At 36.6% G+C, this 19,688-nt stretch overlaps 1 protein-coding gene across 3 annotated transcripts in view; it reads left to right on the forward strand.

The window, feature by feature from the left end:
- ACSS3 (acyl-CoA synthetase short chain family member 3) overlaps positions 1-19,688 on the forward strand; it is a 159,918-nt gene that overhangs the window by 73,268 nt on the left and 66,962 nt on the right. The window lies entirely within an intron of this gene.

Consider the following 19,688-nt stretch of genomic DNA (forward strand, 5'->3'; position numbering starts at 1 on the left):
AAACTTGATTTAGTTGCAGTTTATGTGGTTAAGTCCTTGTGTATTATAATTGTCCATAGTTCAAACATAAGATGTTGGTAGGTAGGATTGCTTTAAAAAAAACCATATGCAATGTTATAATTTTATCTTATTCTTTGACATTTGGAAATTTGTGTTCAGTTTAATGGGGAGGAGGAAAAATAATTAACTTATTAGAAAGCATCTGGAAGAAGGGGACTAGTCATATGAGCAAGCAATGAATCGTGAATGGTTAGTCTGAAAGATAATATATTTTGTGTGCATATATGTTCAGTATCTTTTGATGTTTAAATCATTGCAAACTTTGAGAATATTATGCTAAGAGAAATAAGTCAGGACAAGCTAAGTACCATACGATTTTACTCCTGTGTGGGATGTGAAACTGAAACTCGTGGACACAGATAGCAGTGCGGTGGTTACCAGAGGAAAGGGGGAGGAGAAGCCATGAGGGGCGGAGGGGGCCTAATATATGGTGACAGAAGATGGTTTGACTTTAGGGGGTGGACACACAGTGCGATATACAGATCACGCATCACAGAATTGTGCACTTGAAACCTACACGATCCTATTAGCCAATGTCACCCCAATAAATTTAAAAAAAAACATTAAAAAATAACTGCTACATATAAAGGAAACAGTGTAGTAATACAGAGTTACAGAGACCAATATTTTGGGAATAATAAGGGACACATGTAACTGTCCAGTAGTAGAATAGGCAACCTCTCAAAAAAAAGACTCTCTTTCATTTAAAGTCTCTCAGTATCAGGCAAGGGATGTGAAGAATGGAATTTTACCCATGGGGGGTGGGTACTAGTATTAGATGATGTCAAATTCCTGTACAGCATTAATGTCCTGTAGACTAATGTGCTTTGTGTGTAGTAATTAGAACATAAAATAACCTCAACAAATCTGTCCCATACTGAAGTCCTGCAAAGAATGTTTATTAAAATATCATTCCCCTTGAAGTAAGAAACAAAAGCAAAAACAAAAAACTTCTACACTGAATGCTTATAATGACTTGTGATGTTGCTAACATAAATGTCACAGCTGAAGGTGTCATTATATTTATAAGTATTAAGCTACCTTTAGATCTGAAGTGCATGCAATTTTTTTTACACTTACTATTGGCCTTTTGTTATTTCTCAAGTTTATTTAAAACATGACTTTAACACAATGAAAGGGGCTTGGTGTGTGTCTTTACCTTAGAATGATGTGCTCAAGAACAGTGTAGGTAAGTATTTGTTTTGTGGAAGAATGAATGAAGTGAGCTACATTTATAAACCTTTTCTCTGCACTCTGATTCCTTTCCTATGACTTGTAAACATACTAAATTCTCTGTGATGACAAATCCAAGCCTTTGAGACCTTTTCCCACTTCTAGCTATCCCATCTTTATTTTCTTCTCCACTAAGCTTCTTGGAAAAACACTCTACCCATACTATCTAAACATATCCTTCCAGGTACTCTTCATTCCACTGTACCCAATTTCTGTCCACCTCGCTTCACAGAAGCTGCTGTAGCAGGAGCCAACAGTGACTTCATAAGTGATTTCAAAAGTCAAAGGGCAACTTTGATCTGATTTTATTTCCTCTCGGTGTCATCAACCTTGACTGTCTTGCAGGTAATTCTCTGTCCTCTCGCACTCCATGCCCTTTTGCTCTTGTTCATGATGTTTCTTTTGTCTTGCACGACTTTCTCTCTGTTTTTTTTATTATTATTTGTTTAATTTTTACTCTCCTTGAAGACTGTTTGTAGGTTATCATCTCTTAAAAGTTTCCTCTCACAGTCTTTGGCTGTACTTGGTGCCCAATTCCGTGGCTCCATTGTCCCCTGAGCATCTGTCTGTCACTGTGAGTTACATGTGAGTTGACCACATTGTACTGAAATTATCTGTTTATATCTCATAGAGGGTAAAGGCCTCAAAAACTAGTCGCTTAGCACACTACATGGCATACACTAAGCACTGGATAAGTGCTTGTGGAACCAAATTGAACTCTACTCTTTCTAACTTTTTGACAGCTTGTCCTCCTTTTGCTGTCTTGCTTTTTCTTACTTTGGTCCTAAACATTGGGGTTTAGTAGCATCTGGTTCATAGTCGTCTTTTCTCCTTCTGCGTATATGTCCTTGTTAATCTTCATGCAATTGGATATCAGTATTACTAATTAAACCAAGGCTCCTAACCCCTCTGGGTCTGACCTTCCTGCTGAGGACCAACTTATTGTTAGATGTCTTCAGAAGGTCTGAGTTGACATGCACTGAACTCACCACCTCCACTCTTCCCTGCAACACGTGTTTTTTTTTTTTTTTAAATGTATTCTGTAGTTTTGTTAATGTCACCTACATCCACTCTGACCTCCAAAATAAGAATCTGGTAGTGATTCTAACTTTATTATCTTAATATATCATACTCTATTTGTAATCACATACTATTGAATCTACATTTTAATACCTATCAAAAATGTTCTCTTTTTTTTCATCCCTCCCTCCATATATTCAAGGCTGACCTTAAGCTGGTACACACAAGTATGCTATGTTGATTGGTGTTCATTCCGTGTTTGGGCATCTGATCTGATTTTTGTGTTCCCGATTATCGTCAGATAATTGGTCTAGAACACTTTCTAACAAATGCCTCTACCTTTAATGTCACTCCCTCCTAGACCATTTCTACCCTAACTCCAGTTTCTTAGCTCTCCTCATGTACAGTTATCTGCCCGAAATGCAAAGGCCCACATAGAACTCTGTTGCTTAGAATCTTTCCAAGGGTTGAGTTTTGCTTCTAGGAAAACGGTGATGACATACATTTCCTTATTCCTTCCTCAAGTAGAACTAAACATCTCAGGCATTATGTCTAAAACAAATAGAAGAACACCAAAACATGGAGAGAAGAAGGAAAACTGGCTTTAGGGACCTTGAGAGCCCATGAAAAGCACAGCAGTGAGACCCTGGGTTTTATTTTTTCCTCATTTATCCTGGACTTGTTACTGAAGAAGCTGACAGTCTAGAAATGCCAACAAATGCAGTCAAAAATAAAAATTAAAAAACCTTTATCTTTTAAGCCAAAGCAGTAGAAAGGAGACAGCCTAAGCAAGACATAACTTTTAGATCGCTCTTCTCCAGACAAACACCACAAAAAATCCGTGGACCTACTCCCACTCCCAACATCAAAGGTCAAGTGGGTAGATCATATTTCCACAGTTGCCAGGCAGTAAGGAGACACCATAACCCCCCTCCTCCCACAAGGGTCGTGGTAGAGCAGGTGGGCTAGGGAGCCGAGATTTTCATCCCTGTTAGGAGATACTGAGGACCCCTTGAATCTGTAGCTACAGTAGAGCCCATATAAGGAGCTGGACTTATATGCCCTCTCATCGGTAATGATACACCCTTCCAACTCCCCATTGCGGTAGTGTCAGTAGAGGCCCAGTAGAGAGTTAGTATTTTCACTGTTGATAACAAGGCCACCTGTTCCTTCCCTGTGGTGTCAGTGGAGGCCACCTGGAGGGCAGTAACAAGACACTTTTACCTCACCCAGCCAGGGAGGTATCAGTTGGAGCTGAACCCACCCAGCAGTAATGAGGAACATCCTTCCATTTGGGCATCAATGGAGGCCAAACAAGGAACCTGTTTTTTTTTCCTACATCTCTTTCTTGGTAGAGTACAATCAAAGTAAACCATTTGAAACAGAAGACTTAAATATGAGACCACCTCATAATATAATACACAAAATGGCTAAGATTTGATGAAAAATATTACCCCTCATACCAAGAACTAGAAAGAATTCAAGCTGCCTGAGAAAATGAAATTGATAGATGCCAACACTGAGATGACAAAGATTTTAGACTTACCTGACAAGAATGTTAAAGCAGCCGTGTTTAAAAACTCTTCAACAATTTGTCATGAACGTTCTTGAAACAAAGGAAGAAATAAAAGTGTCACCAAGGATAGAGAAGCTCTAATGGAAAACCATATAGGAATTTTAAACATGAAAATTACAATGACCCAAATAAGATCTCATCAATAGTCCCAGTAGCAGAATGGAAGGAACAGAAGGAAGAATCAATGAACCGAAGGTGGGATAACAGAAATTACCCAATCTAAACAATAGAAAGAAAATAGACTAAAAAGAAAATTTTGCAGAGCCTCAGGGATATGTGAAATGATAAAAAATCTACCATTTGTGATACCAGAGTCATGAAAAGAGGGGAGAAAGAGGATGGGACTGAAAAAATAATAAAAAATTATGAAAAACTTCTGAAACTTCTCAGTTCCTTAAATTGGCCAAAGATATAGTCAAGCTAAAGAGGATCTTTAGATTCAAGAAACTAAGTAAACCCCCAAGTAGCATTCATCTAAAAAAATCCATATGCACCCAAAAAAGACATAATTAAACTTCTGAAAACTAAAGACAAATAAAATAAACTTGTCCTGCCTGGTGCAGCTCATTGGGTTGAGTGCTGAACTGGGAACCAAAGGGTCACTGTTTCGATTCCCAGTGAAGGCACATGCCTGGGTTGTGGGCCAAGTCCCCAGTGGGGGCACTCGAGAGGCAACCACATACTGATGTTTCTCTCCCTCTCTTTCTCCCCCCTTTACCTCTCTAAAAATAAATAAAATCTTTAAAGAATCTTGAAAGTAGACAGAGAGGAAGGATACCTTATCTGTTAAGGGGAAAAAAACATTTGTGAGAGAATTTTTCATGGGAAACTAGGGAGATCAGAGGCAAGTGACATATTTTTCAAAAGTAGTAGGAAAGGAACTGTCCATTCAGAATCTTATATCCAGCCAAATTATACTCCAGGGATGTAGGAGATATAAAGATATTCTCAAGATGAAGAAAAATTTAGATAATTTGTCACTAGTAGGACTCAAGTAAAAGAATGGCTGTTGGCTAATACTTAATGGCGAAAAACTAATACTTCCCCCTGTGTCTGAGAACGGGGCAAGGATGTCTGCTCAGCACTCTTTTCACATACTTCTAGATGTTCTAGCCAGTTTGATAAAGCAATGTGTAGGAGCAAAAACAGAAACAAAAGCTTATCAAAAAGGGAAATTGTCTCTCTTTGTAGGTAAACATAATAATCTATGTAGAACACTGTGGAACAAATAAAAATTCCACAGTAAATTAGTTCACCCAGGTCTCAGGATACAAGATAAACACACAAATTGCAATTGTATTTCTATGTACCAGCAATGAACACCTGTGGCTAAAAATGGGCAACATGAGGGATTTTTGTGGAAGTGGAATTGTTCTGTAGATTGACTATATCAATATCCTGATTATGATATTAAATTATAGTTTTGCAAGATGTTACCACAGAGAAAAACTGGGTAAATGGGGGGGGCGTAGAGTACAGCATATGGAATGCAGTCAATAATATCGTGATAACCGTGCATGGTGCCACTGGGTACTTGAAATATCAGGGGGAACACTTTGTAAATTGTCTAACCACCGTGGTGCACACCTGAAACTAATTCAAAATTATATTGCATGTAAACTGTAATCGACAAATTAAAACTTTTTAAGAACTGGGTAAAGGGTACATGGTTTATCAGTGTTATTTCTTACAATTGCCTGTAAATTGACAATTACCTCATGAGAACATTTAATTAAGAAATAAAAATCCTTCAAAGAACTCCTGTCTCTTAAAGAACATAATTCAAACTCATTTGAATTATGATACAAATGATCCCAAATCTTCTGTCGCTTGCCCACATTTAACATTTTGTCTCCGGCTCCTGGTCTCTGACTGAGCTTCCAAACCTAACAGCCCTGTCATTCCAGCACTTAATGAACAGAACGCCAGCGATTAAGTGGTTCCCACTACGAAAATTCCACTTCTGTTCTAATCACAGAGCAGAGTGGTCTCTTCTCTGAAGGGGCCAACTTAAATTTGCTTCCTCTCCGATACTTTCTTTGCTTTCCTCAGACTGATTGACAGGTTCTTTATCCTTCCATTATACCATCTGGGTTCCTCTTATCTTGCACCTACCGTGCTGAGATCCTGTGGCGTGGTTGAGAGCAGATGATGGTTGTAATTTGTGTGCCCCCAGTGCCTGTCACAGTGCCTTCTAGGAGGTAGATACAGTTGGTTGTGTGCACAAACCCTTCCTAAAAGGGTTAATTGACAACTTGAACATGCAGAATGGAAGGGGAAAATGTGCCTAATTGTTTAATTAAAACAAAACTAAAGTAAAAGTTCTAACTCATCACTAGGCCAGCATGTGAAAAAAAACATTCTCCACAAAATATCTGTCCCACTTGTGCCCCAATTATAGGTGGGTTACAAAATTAAGACTTATTAGTATTTTATTTTAGTATTATAGTATTTATTATTTAGGAAGCTAAACCCTTCCATAAAGTAATACAAATTATATTCTTTATATAGCGAGTGGAATAATTTAGCAAGTCATTCATTTATTTTTCATAATATCTTTTCTAAAGAGAAATAAAATTATATACATCTCAGTGTGATCAAACTTTTATTTTCATATTATAAATTATAACATTTTAACCTATAATGTAATGTAGATGGTTAATTGGTATCTCTAATTATATTTTTTCTTAATGATGAATTTTGAATCATTTAACAAAAGTTGATGTTCTGAAGTGCTAGGATATTAGCATTTCATTTATGTGTTAAAATCACCTGGAGTGCAGCACTAAGTTAATAAAACATATCTCTTATTGAATGTAAATAGATAATGGCATATTATAAATAAATAAGGAATGAATCTTTTTCCTCTGCAAAGGTAAAATATTTATATTCTCCACCTTTGAAAGTTGACCATTGTCTCCCTCTTAATCACTCACTTCCCTTCTAGAAGACACACCAGGATCCTATTTTTCTGAAGTTATTCTTAATGCTCATTCCTGCTACAGGAACGTGCCCATTTGTTGCCTGAAATGTACTCCTCTCATCTTTTAGATCTCAGCTCAAAGTCATTTTCCCAAGGAAGCCCTCCTTGACCTCTATGACGGGTCAGATATCCTCATAGTGTCTCTTAAGCACCAGGGCTTTTTCCTTCTTATTCCATCACTGTAGCAGTTGCACCTTAGTTTGTGGGATCCCTGGTTTGCATATTTGTCCCTCCCTGCTCTGCACTCTGCAAGGGAGGGAAACAGCTTAATTTTTGCTCACTATTGATTCCCAGCTCCTCTCCTTGTTCCTGATTTTGATGTGAAGACTTTACATAAAAAGTAATTTAATTTTCTCTTTACCAGAGAACTTCATGAACAGCTTAAGTAATAGGTTATATATATATTTTATAAGCGAAAATTTACTTTTATTCACTGAACTGGACATATTTAAAATATGCAATTCTGAAAGCCAAATTGGACTGACCAATTAAAATATGCAAACCAATTATGAATAATTCAGTTCTTATTCTTGAGGGGGGAAAAAAAACAATACCATTTCAGAAATGTACTTTTTTAACAGAGCACTGACTCCAACAGATCTAACTCCAGCAGCATGTGGACAGGGCATATTGGCACTGTGGTTTTGACGAAGAGGAGGAATGAAACAATACTTTACTATAGCAACTTTAATGTCTAAATGAATTTGTGAAGTGGTATGTATGTATGGGCACTTGTGTGTGTTGGTGAATAGTGGTCATACACAGATATGCCTTCTGGCTTCTCCTATTTTGTATTTGCCTCCTTTTTCAATAAGCCTGTCAAATGCAGAGTCAAAATGTAACACGTCCAGGGCGAACAAATCCTCCTGGGCCCCACCATTCTCCTTATCTCACTTGGGTACCAGTGTACAAATGTGTGTCTTGTACACACGTTTCAATTTCATAATACTGGAACCCAGACTCCCATAATGGCAACGGTGTGGTAAGTAAAAAAAAATAAAATAAAATTCAACTTACTTGCCAAACTTCTCCTTACTGTAGTCCCTTATGATCTTTTTTTTTAATTTTTGAGGCATCCATTATATTGTTCTCTTTTATCTCTGATACTATTTATTTGAGTCTTTTCTCTTTTTTCCTAGTTAGTCTAGGTAATGGTTTGTAGATTTTATTTTCTTAACAAAACAACTCAGTTTTAATTTTTTTCCATTGGTTTTCTATTCTCTGATTTATTTCTAATCTAATGTTTATTATTTTCTTCCTTCTGCTAACTTTGGTCTTAGTTGTTTTTCTAGTTTCTTGAGGTGTAAAATTAGTTCATTTATTTGAGATGATTTTTTATGTCAGCATTTATTGCTATAAATTTTCCTTTTAATATTGCTTTTGTTGCATCCCCTAGTTCTGGTATGTTGTGTTTTTATTTTTATCTGTCTTGAGATACTTCAAAAATTCCCCTGTGATTTTCTTATTGACCCAATAGTTTTTAAAGAGTGTGTTCATTTTCATATACTTATGAATTTTTCTGTTTTCTTACTATTACTGATTTCTTATTTCATTCCATGTGGTCAGCAGAGATAGTTGGAATGATTTTTATCTTCTTAAATTTAAGACTTATGTTGTGATCTAACATATAATCTCTCCTGGAAAATGTTTTATATGCTCTTGAGAAGAATGTATATTTTTCTGATTTTTCTGCTGTTGGCTGAGAGGATATTGGGCAAAATGTATGGAGTTTCCGTTATTCCAGGTGAATAAATTATGGAGATCTAATGGACACTAATGTGATATAGTTAATAGTAGTGTATTGTATACCTGAAATTTTCTAAGAGGGTAGATTGTAAGTGTTCTCACCACACAGAAAAAGAAAAAAAATAGCAACTGTGTGGTGATGAATGCATTAATTAACTTGATTGTGGTGATTATTTCACAAGGTACATATATTAGCAAAACATTAAGTAGTACATCCAATTTTTGGTTGTTCATTATTCCTCAGTGAGAGCCAGGGTAAAAATGATATAAAACTGCTTGTATGTAAAAATAATACAAAAAGAAAATAGATTTTATGTTAAATTAAACAAAGAAATCAGCTTACTGTTGTTTGGCTAAGTTATTACCCAGAATGAAATGAATTAGCTGTTGCTCACCTTCAGTCTAGCTTGACATCAAGTCATAAACTGGTTGGCATATTTAATCTCGACATGGCAGATGTCTTTTTTATGTAATAATAATCTCTTTGGAAGTCCTCAAGGAATGAAAGCATGCTCGCATTTTATTAATACATTTATTTGCATTTCACAAATTGTTAACTCCATAGCAGCAAATCATTTTAATAATCTCTTCAGAGTATGCTGACTAGATTAACTCGGGCAGATGGCTGTCTTTTAATAATTCAAAAATTACCTTTGAAGACATGTACTACAGTCTGCCTTCTTGGGCAATAAATTAGCTAAAGGAAGTAGAAGATTTGAGATTCTGAATTGTGGTGTGGGAGTATAGTCACTGGACTGGACATAGGAATATCCGTGTTATCTCTGTTGCTCTGCCTTTACCTCCCTATATAACCTAAGGCAAACCAACTCAACCTCTTCTGGAAGCCATTTCTTCACTGGAAACCAGAGAGGTGTCCCATGCTCTCCCAGTTCTGTAATTCTGTGAACCTGCTCTGTGTCCATTGTTCTTTTTCTAGAATAAATATATTTTTTGATAACATGTTTTAATTTTTTTGACTCTGGAATTTATTCATTTCCTTTCATAGGGACTGCAGCTGACTCTTCCAATGCATTTAGTGAAGAAATTTCTCATTTAGTGAAATAATTAGTAAAAAATTTTAATGTCTGAGAGGAAGAATAGCATTTAAGACTTCTATACTGTGATTGCTGAAATGTCTACATATTGTTGGGCCTCAGATAAGTTACTTAATTGCTCTCAGGCTCAGTTTTCTCATTTATAAATATCAGTATTAATTGTACTTTTCTTATGTGGCATTAAATTGGTTAATCCATGAAATCCCTTAGAATAGTTGCAAGCATATAATAATGCAATAAATACTATTATACACTGTTATTTAAAAGTATGTATTTATTTTTTAAAAAATAAAATTCTACAATGTAAACGCCAACCATTTGTTCCCATGTGATCCAGTCACTGCAAAGTTTGAATTTTCAGATACTTGACATTTCCTCTTTCAAAGTCTGTTTGTCCTCACAACTCAGAAGCAGCCGTCACAACACTAGAGAGGCTCCCTTTGGAGCCCATTAATTCTTTGTTAAGCACCAGGCAAAGGAATCAGCACACAGGGATGTGTTGATCCTGCTACTACCGACTTTGAACAATTTGGAGCAGCAAATGTGGAAAATAACTTGGTGGTCTCTTCCCTCAAGAATCTGTTCCTTTACAGCAGAACTTGTGAATGAAGTAAGAGTGGCCTTATGTAACACAATATATTCCATGGTTGACCGTTATCCAAACATTTATAACTTATTTATTTATTTATTTATTTATTGCCTCATCCAAGGAGGATGTGTTTTATTAATTTAGGAGAGATTGAGAGAGAGAGAGAGAGAGAGAGAGAAAGGATTGATCGGTCACCTCCCATGTGTGCCCCGACCTGGGATGGAGCCCTCAACCTTTTAGTGTGTGTGTGGTGCTCCAACCATCTGAGCCTCCCAGCCAGGGCTCAATTTCATTTTTTGATTGGCTCTATCATTTAGAGTTTTTATACTGTATATGTATACACACACATATATTTTGGTCCAGCATTCCCACTTCTAAGAATATATCCAGAGAAACCCAAAGCACTAATTCCATAGAACATAAACACCCCTCTGTTCATTGGGCCAAGACATAGATGCAGCCCGAATGTTGACCCATAGATGAGCGGATGAGACACCTATGGGACATTTACACAGTGGAAGACTACTCGGCTGTAACAAAGAAGAAAACTTTACCTTTGTGACAGTATGGATGGGCCTGGAGAACATTGTGCTAAGTGAAGTAAGCCAACCAGAGAAAGACAACTATAACCCTGTCTTTTCTCTCCTTATAAATAATTAGTGTAAAAATTAGCTCTACTCTCCTTTATTATATAGGAGTCAAATAAGATAATGTATGTGACATTAGTTTGAACTCTTCAAAGAAATATGTATGTGTATATATATAAAAATATGACAGCATTATTTATACTCACATATTTTCCACACATTTGCAGGATGTGAGTAATTAATATCATTTTATGTTCACAGACATTACTTTAAATTATTCCTAAGTATGAAAATCTCATGTTTCAGAATACTGAGGATAAAGACTACTTCCACATTGTTTTTGTATCGAACACTCTCATTAAATTATCCCCGATGGATGTTTAATGCATATGTCATCCACTTCTGTGGGTGCTGCACGGGACCTGTTACCCCCACGAAGTTATCCTACAGTGTAGTTTCCACACACGGCCCTCTGAATTCTTTGCTGCTCCCAGGCTTCGTTTTAACAGCATAACTTTATCTCTCTGTATTGTAGTTATTTTGCAGTATCAGTTATGGTAACATGTTTTGTTTAATTTGATATCCCTTTTTCAAGGACAGAGGTTTGCTTCTTTCAAGCAGAGGTACCATTTTAAGAATAGTAGCCACAGTGTTTCTAACCAGCAAACTCAGTGGGCACATATGATAGTCCTTTGTTTTCCCCTTTGTGCAATGGAAAATGATTTTTTTAATCTAGTATATCAGCAATGTCCTTTTCTGTATGTATAAAATGAAAAAAATGATGACTCAGTTTTTCCTCTTATTTAGGCTATATAATGTGATCTTCTCAATTGGGAACGTTTGTAAAGCTGATACCAGCATTTTTGAGATTTCTCTTTTGCACGACCAGTTGTTCAAAGATATCTACTTTTTAGTTTATTTTAATCTATGTGTGTCTGTGATTTATATTGGAGCAAGCAAGTTCAGCTATTGTCACAGCTCCATCAATAATATTTATTGATGCCTATTGTAGCTCAACATCTTCCTAGGGGCTGATAGGGAGACAGAATAGTTATCAGATGCACTCCTTGCACTGAAAATGCAGACAATATATCTAATAATTAAGATCAATGTACAGGATAGAAAGCAAACAAATCAAGACCAAGAAATTTTTTTAGTCTGTATAGAAGATATAAAAAAAATTCAGAAATTACAGTGAGCTATGGCCTGTGATAAATACTGTAGATTTAATTTTTGTACCTCCTTGGATGCAAATTTTTGATGATGAAACTAAACGAGGATCAAGGAAATTAAGTACATTGCTTAAGATCATACCCCTTGTAAATGGCAAAGTTGGGTTGCCACCCTGGTCAAAATTATGTCCGCTAGTTCTGTAAGGGAAGATTTGGACTATAGTAGGCAGAGGGTACTTTGTGGATAAGACAGTACAAGTCATGAAAACATCTACTACTGATTGAATGTTCGGCAGCAGGAACTCTTCTAAGCACTTATACACAAGGTCTTAATTTTCACCACAAAGCCATAGGGTCAGCATTTTGAGTCCCTACTTACAACTGCGGAAACTGATGATCAGAGACAGTAAATAACTTTACCAGTGGCACGAGAGTGATGGAGCTGGGATTTGAAACAAGGTTTTCTGGCTCCAAAGTTCATGCTCTCTTGCTATACTTTAGGAGTAAACAATTGGGGAGCTGTTACGTACAAATTACATGGTTAGAACCAGTGATCTGAACAGTAAGGGGAAGGCAGGATGTTAGGGTTTCGGGTGGATATTGTAAGATAAAGGTAAACAGGAAGTTGAACGTAGCTGTGATGCCTTCAGCTAGGACAACTGATATAATGGCAGTTATCAGCTGAAATATTACAGTGGAGCAGAAATTATGGTGGTGGGGCAAATAGTACTTTGGTTTTGGTAATGTTGAGTTTAAAGGTGATCCTCAGACATTTGCATGATGCTAGCAACCAGGTTTGAAGCTCATAAAATCTTTCAGAATTAGAGACGTAAAAGTTCATTATTTCAGTCCACTGCAGAGATGATACTGAGAGAGGTGGAGTTTGAGAAAGGGGCACTATATAAGTTGGGAATGAGACATTGGAGAGGCAGTAGGAGAATCAGGAAAGCAAGGTCCCAGAGGACCAGTGGTCCAGCAACAACTGGAGAGAGGCTTGAACACTAGGTGTCATTAGTTACATTTATGGGAGCAATTTCATAGGAAGGTTTATTGCATTTGCTTTGTCTTTTAAAATATGGGCGTGTTTGAAAACTGTTTTATGTAAAGGATGCATTCGGTGGAATGGAGGAGCCAGGCTTTGTACAACCTCGGGTTGAATTGCAGTATGCATATGGAATAGCCACATGTTAGTTTCTGTGCAGAAATCTGGAATTGTAATAAAACAAGAAGCCATTTAATTTCTCTGCTTACAGCCAAGTCTCACTATTCATTATGAATAAAGAAAACCTTAATTTGTCCTTCTAGTCCAGGGTAGCAGAGCGATTGTACATCAACATGGAGAAATTTAGAGATGAAAGCTAGAAGCCATGAGCTACCCGCTCTTCTCATTATAAATGCTCTCTGTGACCTCTGAGACTGGTAAATACATCAGAGCCCCTAATTAGCCCAGTACCCAGTCTGCAGAACTACCAGTTCCAGCGCTCTGCTTCATTTACTTGTCATCCATACTTCAGAGTTCAGCATCTTTTCAGTGGGCAGGTAGACTCTTGTGACCTAGGTGGAAGCAATGACCTATTCACTGGGAATGGTCTCATTACGAGGCCCAATATGATCAACTCTCACAGCAGGGAAAGGACCAAATCGAAAGGGATAGATCTGTTTTTCTTAAAATATTTTCAGCTTTATTGAGGTATAATTTACAAATAAAATTGTAGGATATTTAAGGAGTACACCGTGATGATTTTATACACATATATATTTTGACAGCATTCCTCCCATCTAATTAAAACATCAGTCATCCCATTTGTTTATTTGATCATTTACTTCTGGTGAGAATATTTAAGTTCTACTCTCTGAGAAGGTTTGAATTATACAATACAGTGTTATCAACTATTTTCATCATGTTACACATTAGATCCTCAGACCTTACTCACCTTATCACCGAAAGTCTGTACAAAAGAGGTAGATCTAGAGTTAGAGATAAACTCATCTTTAATATATAAATATCCGTGAAAGGATCTTGGAGCTGTAGCCTTGGAGAAGTCTTACCGTATCAGGTTAGGGAGCCAAAGCATGTACTTAATGGAAGAAAGGGAAGGACTCTTGCATCGGGTATTAAAACTCTGGCATTTACTACAGGAGACAGTAAAAAGAGATTGTCAATGTAGAGAGCTTATAGACAGTATTAATTCAAACCATGTGAAATTACTGATATTTGACTGGTTTTAATTTACAAAAATGGCAATTTCATGTAATCAACTAGCAGGAGGGAGAAGAAGACAGGCCAGTTGGGGGCCTCAGCTTGACCACTGGGTTTTTGGTTTTCCAGTCTATTGGTAGCCCTTTGATGGAAGTGGATTAGAAGGGTCATACTAAGGAGTCATCCATCTTGTAGAGAAAAAAAACAAACAGATATAATGGTCTACCTATCCGTCTGCATTTTAGCATCATCCAAGCTGTTTCTCAGAGCTAAACACGAAAGAGATTTCTGTGTTTGGGTAGGCTCTCATATACCTAGAAAATTTTAGGTTATGGAATCCTTTCCAAATCTGACAATAGCTATTGACTTCTCTCACTAAGAAAATGAATATGTATTCATATAAAAATTTTTCAGAATATTCATGAACTTCCCTGAAGTTCCAGTCAGGAATCTTTCATCTGAAAGATTAAGATAAAATCCTCTTGAGCAGTGATGACCCCCCAATGAGCATGATAGCTTTAAAAGGTGTCTGGGAAACGCAGAAAGAGCTGCTGGACCAGGCAACGATGTACAAACAGCACTTTTACTCAGGGCACTAGATCCTATGGTTCATGATGTGTATTGTATGTCCAGTCTTGAGTCTGGCTTATAAATCAAGGCATAAAGAATGTGAAACAATGAGGTACTGCTCCCAAATTATTTTCTCAGTGTATGCCCACCCTATAATCAAATTGCAGTTATCAGTATATTTTTATTAATACTTAGGTTGGTTCATTTATTTATAATAGATAGAGAAAACCAGTAAAGGCTAGTAGATTCAAGGCTCATCCACTAGGGCAACCAGTCAGGAAGGTACTGGAAAATAATGTAACATCAGGTAGTGTCTGTGGTCTAAGGTCACATTGGTCCTCGATCCTGGCTGCAGATTGGAGTTATTTGGGGCACACATAAACCATGACAGTGCCCAGCCTCCACTCAAGGCTAATTAGATTAGAATCTCTGGGAGGGGGGATTAGGCATTGATACCTTTCAAAAGCATCCTAAGAAGTTCTAATGTATAGTCAGGGTTGACCATCACTGGATTCGATGGTGGCATGGATAAGATGAAGGAAGGGAAGAAGCACCATATCTGCACAGGTGAGGCCAATGGAATGATGGGAAATGTCTAGCAACTAGTCAATGAAGCCAGTCTGATAGAAATTCTTAGTCATCACATTGTATTTGTAAATAAGTATTTCCTCCTTAAAAGAGAGCCTGCTTCAGAAACACAAAGTCCAGGTCTGGGAGTCCTAGGGCACAGGGCCGTTATCCCTTCTAGCTTTACACCAGCAGTAATGTTTTCAAACTGGGACAAGTTAATGTGAAGGATTGAGAGAGGAGCTTTAGCAAGGAAGAACCCTATTCTATTTTTGAAAGAGGTTATATACATACTTGGTTCGTATTCCAAAACTCACAAATAAGTAAACAATGCAAATCTCACTCCCCTGTTCCCAGCTGTTCCATTTCGCTCACTGGGGAGAAGTCAGTCTTATGTGTACAATCGTTAACTCATGTATGAGCAGGGTCGTTACCCCTTTTTTATACAAATGGCAGTGTACAACTGTGAAGCACACTATTTGCATTTCTCTTTTTTTCACTGAATAAATATCCTCAAGATTAGATGTTGTATGCCCAACCATTGATAAAGGCGTGAGTCATGTAGGAGTTCAACAAATGCCCTTGTCAGTTTCATCACTCTTCCGGAAGAAACAAGCTGGCCCTGCGGCACCTGTCTGCTGAGATGAAATTTAGGACTAGTCCGTGAAGGATGTTGCTGCCTTCACCTGACGACTGTGTGGAAACGTGCCTTTGGTAACATTCTCAGAAGCATTCTAAAAAACCAAACACAACACAAGAAAACAAACAGCAAAACAAGGTGTATTTTTAATCCTGCCACAAAAAGAGGCAAAAACTGCAGTTCACTCAAAAGTTTTTATGTCAAAATTTGAGAGACTACAAGTAGCTTTGACTCCAAGCCTTAGGTAAACTGAAATCACACGTTTAATAATAAGGCAAATGATTTTTTTTCTCAAAGGTTTGGCTCTAGTGTTTTAGATCATTTTGCTGAGTTACTGTATTCTGCTACTTTCCTGTGTTGGAAACAACATCATTGGGAATTATGTGAGAAGTCAAACATTGCCTGGTTTTTTAACTCAGGATTTACCATCTGTGGTCCTTTAATATTAACACATTGAATTGTAAGTAGTAGAAAATTATAAATGGATGTTAATTTTAAGATTTTTGGTAACCGTATTGTTTTCTGTGTTTGTAACATCACCAACCATATCACAAATATTGGCAATTGAGGTTTCATAAATCTCTGATGTTAAATATTCATGATTTATAATAGCTGAAAGCCTGTAATCTCTACTCCACCATTGTAGGGATTGCTTTCTGCCTTTATTTTCTGGGCAGCAGCCACCAGGATAGACTTTAGTTTCGGGGAAGGAAATGAAAGCAAATAGTAAGGACATGAACTGAGTTTCGAAGAGTTTTTAAATTATCTTTACCTTTTAGGTACATTACTGCTTTTGGTGTACATGTTGTTTGTTAAAAATTCCTACAATCTTAGAATTTTCTCATGTTAAAATAGAATAGAATTTGGGCTCCTGCTTCTCACTGAGTGTGCAAGTTCTGAAATTAGTGTCATTTTTTTTCCAGGCAGCTCAACATAGTAATTATGTGCCACTGTGTACTTTAAAAAAGGCATCAGCAAGGGTTGTATTGTCTGTGTGTGCGTGTGCATCTGTGCGTGTTCAGGATCCTGTGCCTGTGCAGTAGGACAGGAGAGAAGAATATTCAAAAAATCAGTAAGTCATCGAGGCACTTTCATTTCGAGTTCACGATGAAAGAGGCTTAGAGGCTTTGCTTCAGTTTGCTAAAGCTACTTGTGGTGACAGTTGTTAAAAACATAATGGGTCCTATGTTTAGACACAATAGCTTGCAACATCTTCTATGTAACCTTTAATAATACTATATCACACAAACACCCATAATTACTAGAATATAAGATTCATAAGAGCAGAACCTTACCTGGCTTGTTCACAGAAACATTCCTAGAATTTAGAACAGTGTCACTAGCCCATAGTAGATGCTCAATAAATATTTATTAAATGAATAAATATATTAGCACCACCTAATTTATTATGATATGTTTTGATGTGAATGATGGTTTCTGATGAAAGATTTTTTTCTGCGCTACATAGTATTACCTGAAGTGTTTACATCCTTCAGAACCTAATGTTTGTGTTAATCAGCATCTGTTTGGGGGAACAATAATTTCTTTAACATATCATCAGATTTGAGGTGAAGTAGAAGTCCTTAAGAAAATAAAATGATTAAGAATATAAATGGTAAAGTAATTCTACAATAGGGATACATCATACTCTTACCCTTGAATGATCATCTGTGGAATGGGCAATAAAATGCAAAACAACTGAGTCCTCCCAAGATCAACTAGCTTTCAAAGAACGTTGTAAGCCTTTATGTATCACATCCTTCAGTGTCTTAGTAGTGATAGTAGGTTATTGGAATTTTATGCTCAATAAATATAATATTGATGAAAATTTATTTAGTGCAGTGTTAGAAGTACAACACTGATTATAATTTTATATTATTTATAAAAAGTATGGGGATATTTTTAACTAATATTTCTAGTACTTAAACTATCATTATTGTTGTCATCAGACATCATTCATCAAAGATGCTGTAAAATACATCAAATTGTGCCCACTGTGTAGTAATTGTTATGGGATAGCATTTTCGTTATGATGCTCATATTATCTCTCAGTGAGTGTATTGTCCTTGCTCCATGATGCTGGCACTGTACTGGAATTCAACTCCAATTGGCTGTAAAGTGTCTTTCTTTATGGGAGGTCAAACTACTTTAAAATGTAATCTCAGTGCTTTTAGCTTATTGAGGAAATATTGGAAAAGTGATTCATTCTTATTTAGCAGGCAAGAAAATGGCAAGTCAATTGCATAAGGTCAGTTCACAAATCATTTTTATGTGATTGAGATCAAATTTCCCAAAGTCACAATCTAGTATGCAAGGGACTGATCAGAGCCTAAAACAGATCGAAGAAATAGAAGTCAAATGTTTACCTTGCTTGCTTAGAGAGAAAAAAGTTGCTCAGTCATTTCTAAGGCTTCAAAATTTGTTAGTCAAATTATGTACATGAGTTGCTAGATTGTATACTATGTTAATGTGTTGATCTGTCTGAGGCAGTAATGAATAAATTATAATCAAGTGTTTGGAATAGTTGGAATAATAAAAAATGAAATTCTAGTTGTAACAGATACTTTTTTGGTATTAAAAGAGCAAGAGAGAAAGTAATAGAACATAAAGCCCTAACAAGGTTTTTTGTATTTTTATGAATATAATTACATTAAGGAATATTAAGAGTAACTGTGAAAAATAAAATTAAAATTGAAATAATGCCCTACCAAAAATCCAATTAGAAGTGAATAATGAATATAAATTTTTGGACAGTTATGGTCTGCCTCATGTTATTATCCACTCCTTTATTCTCTATGGGGAGAACTCCAAGTTTACTGCTAGCAAATTCTTTCCTCTTCTTCCTTTAGTTCAGTGTTTCCCAGGTGGGTTTTACACAATGTAAGATCCATGGGAGCTCGGATGGCAGATGTGGCCAGAGATATCTAGGAAATAGTACATATATAACATATTACCATTCCAGGCAACGTGCCTTAGAAACACAGGCAGAAGTAGCAGCAATGAGAATGGATGGAAGAGTGAGAGTGTATGGCTGAGCCAAGACAGATTTTTGTGGGTCACTTCAATATTTCGCAAAATTATTGATGTATTTTAATGCCGTGTTCATTTTCCACTGTGCAGAAACATCAATTAGAATGTCCTTTTGTATCGCATAGTCTTTCCACATTGTTAGATGTTTATGCTTGGGTACCCCATGGGCACGTGTAATGTCATTGCGAGGCTGCGGAAAACGCGCTTCCTGGGAAACCGTACTGGATTCTTTTCCTTTAATTCATGGAAGTTGCTTTCCATGCAGTGAGACATTTAATTGAAAAAGTCACTGCTCAGAAATCGCTGTGATTCCAGAGTTTTCTCTCTTCTCAAATATTTTGAGAGCTTTTATTGTCACATGTAATAGTAATCGTGAAAAAAAGATTAAAGTCAGAAATTAGTTTGCAAGTGTAATTTTCATTTAGCCCCCCATTCAAAACCAAATATTTAATTTATTGTATAGTAGAAGATTGTTGGATACAATTAATTTGAATGAGATACATATTTTCTGTTTTTATCTTTCCAAACTTGAGAAAGGAAAGATTGCAATGAGAAAAGCTTTTAGGACGCTGTGATGGGACAAAGAGCCTCTCTGATGCCCGAGCGTTTGGTTTGTTTTATTTATGATAGAACAGGGAATACTTTAAAACTAAGATTTGT

The sequence above is a fragment of the Desmodus rotundus genome, chromosome 3 (assembly GCF_022682495.2).
Source record: "Desmodus rotundus isolate HL8 chromosome 3, HLdesRot8A.1, whole genome shotgun sequence".
Classification (NCBI taxonomy): domain Eukaryota; kingdom Metazoa; phylum Chordata; class Mammalia; order Chiroptera; family Phyllostomidae; genus Desmodus; species Desmodus rotundus.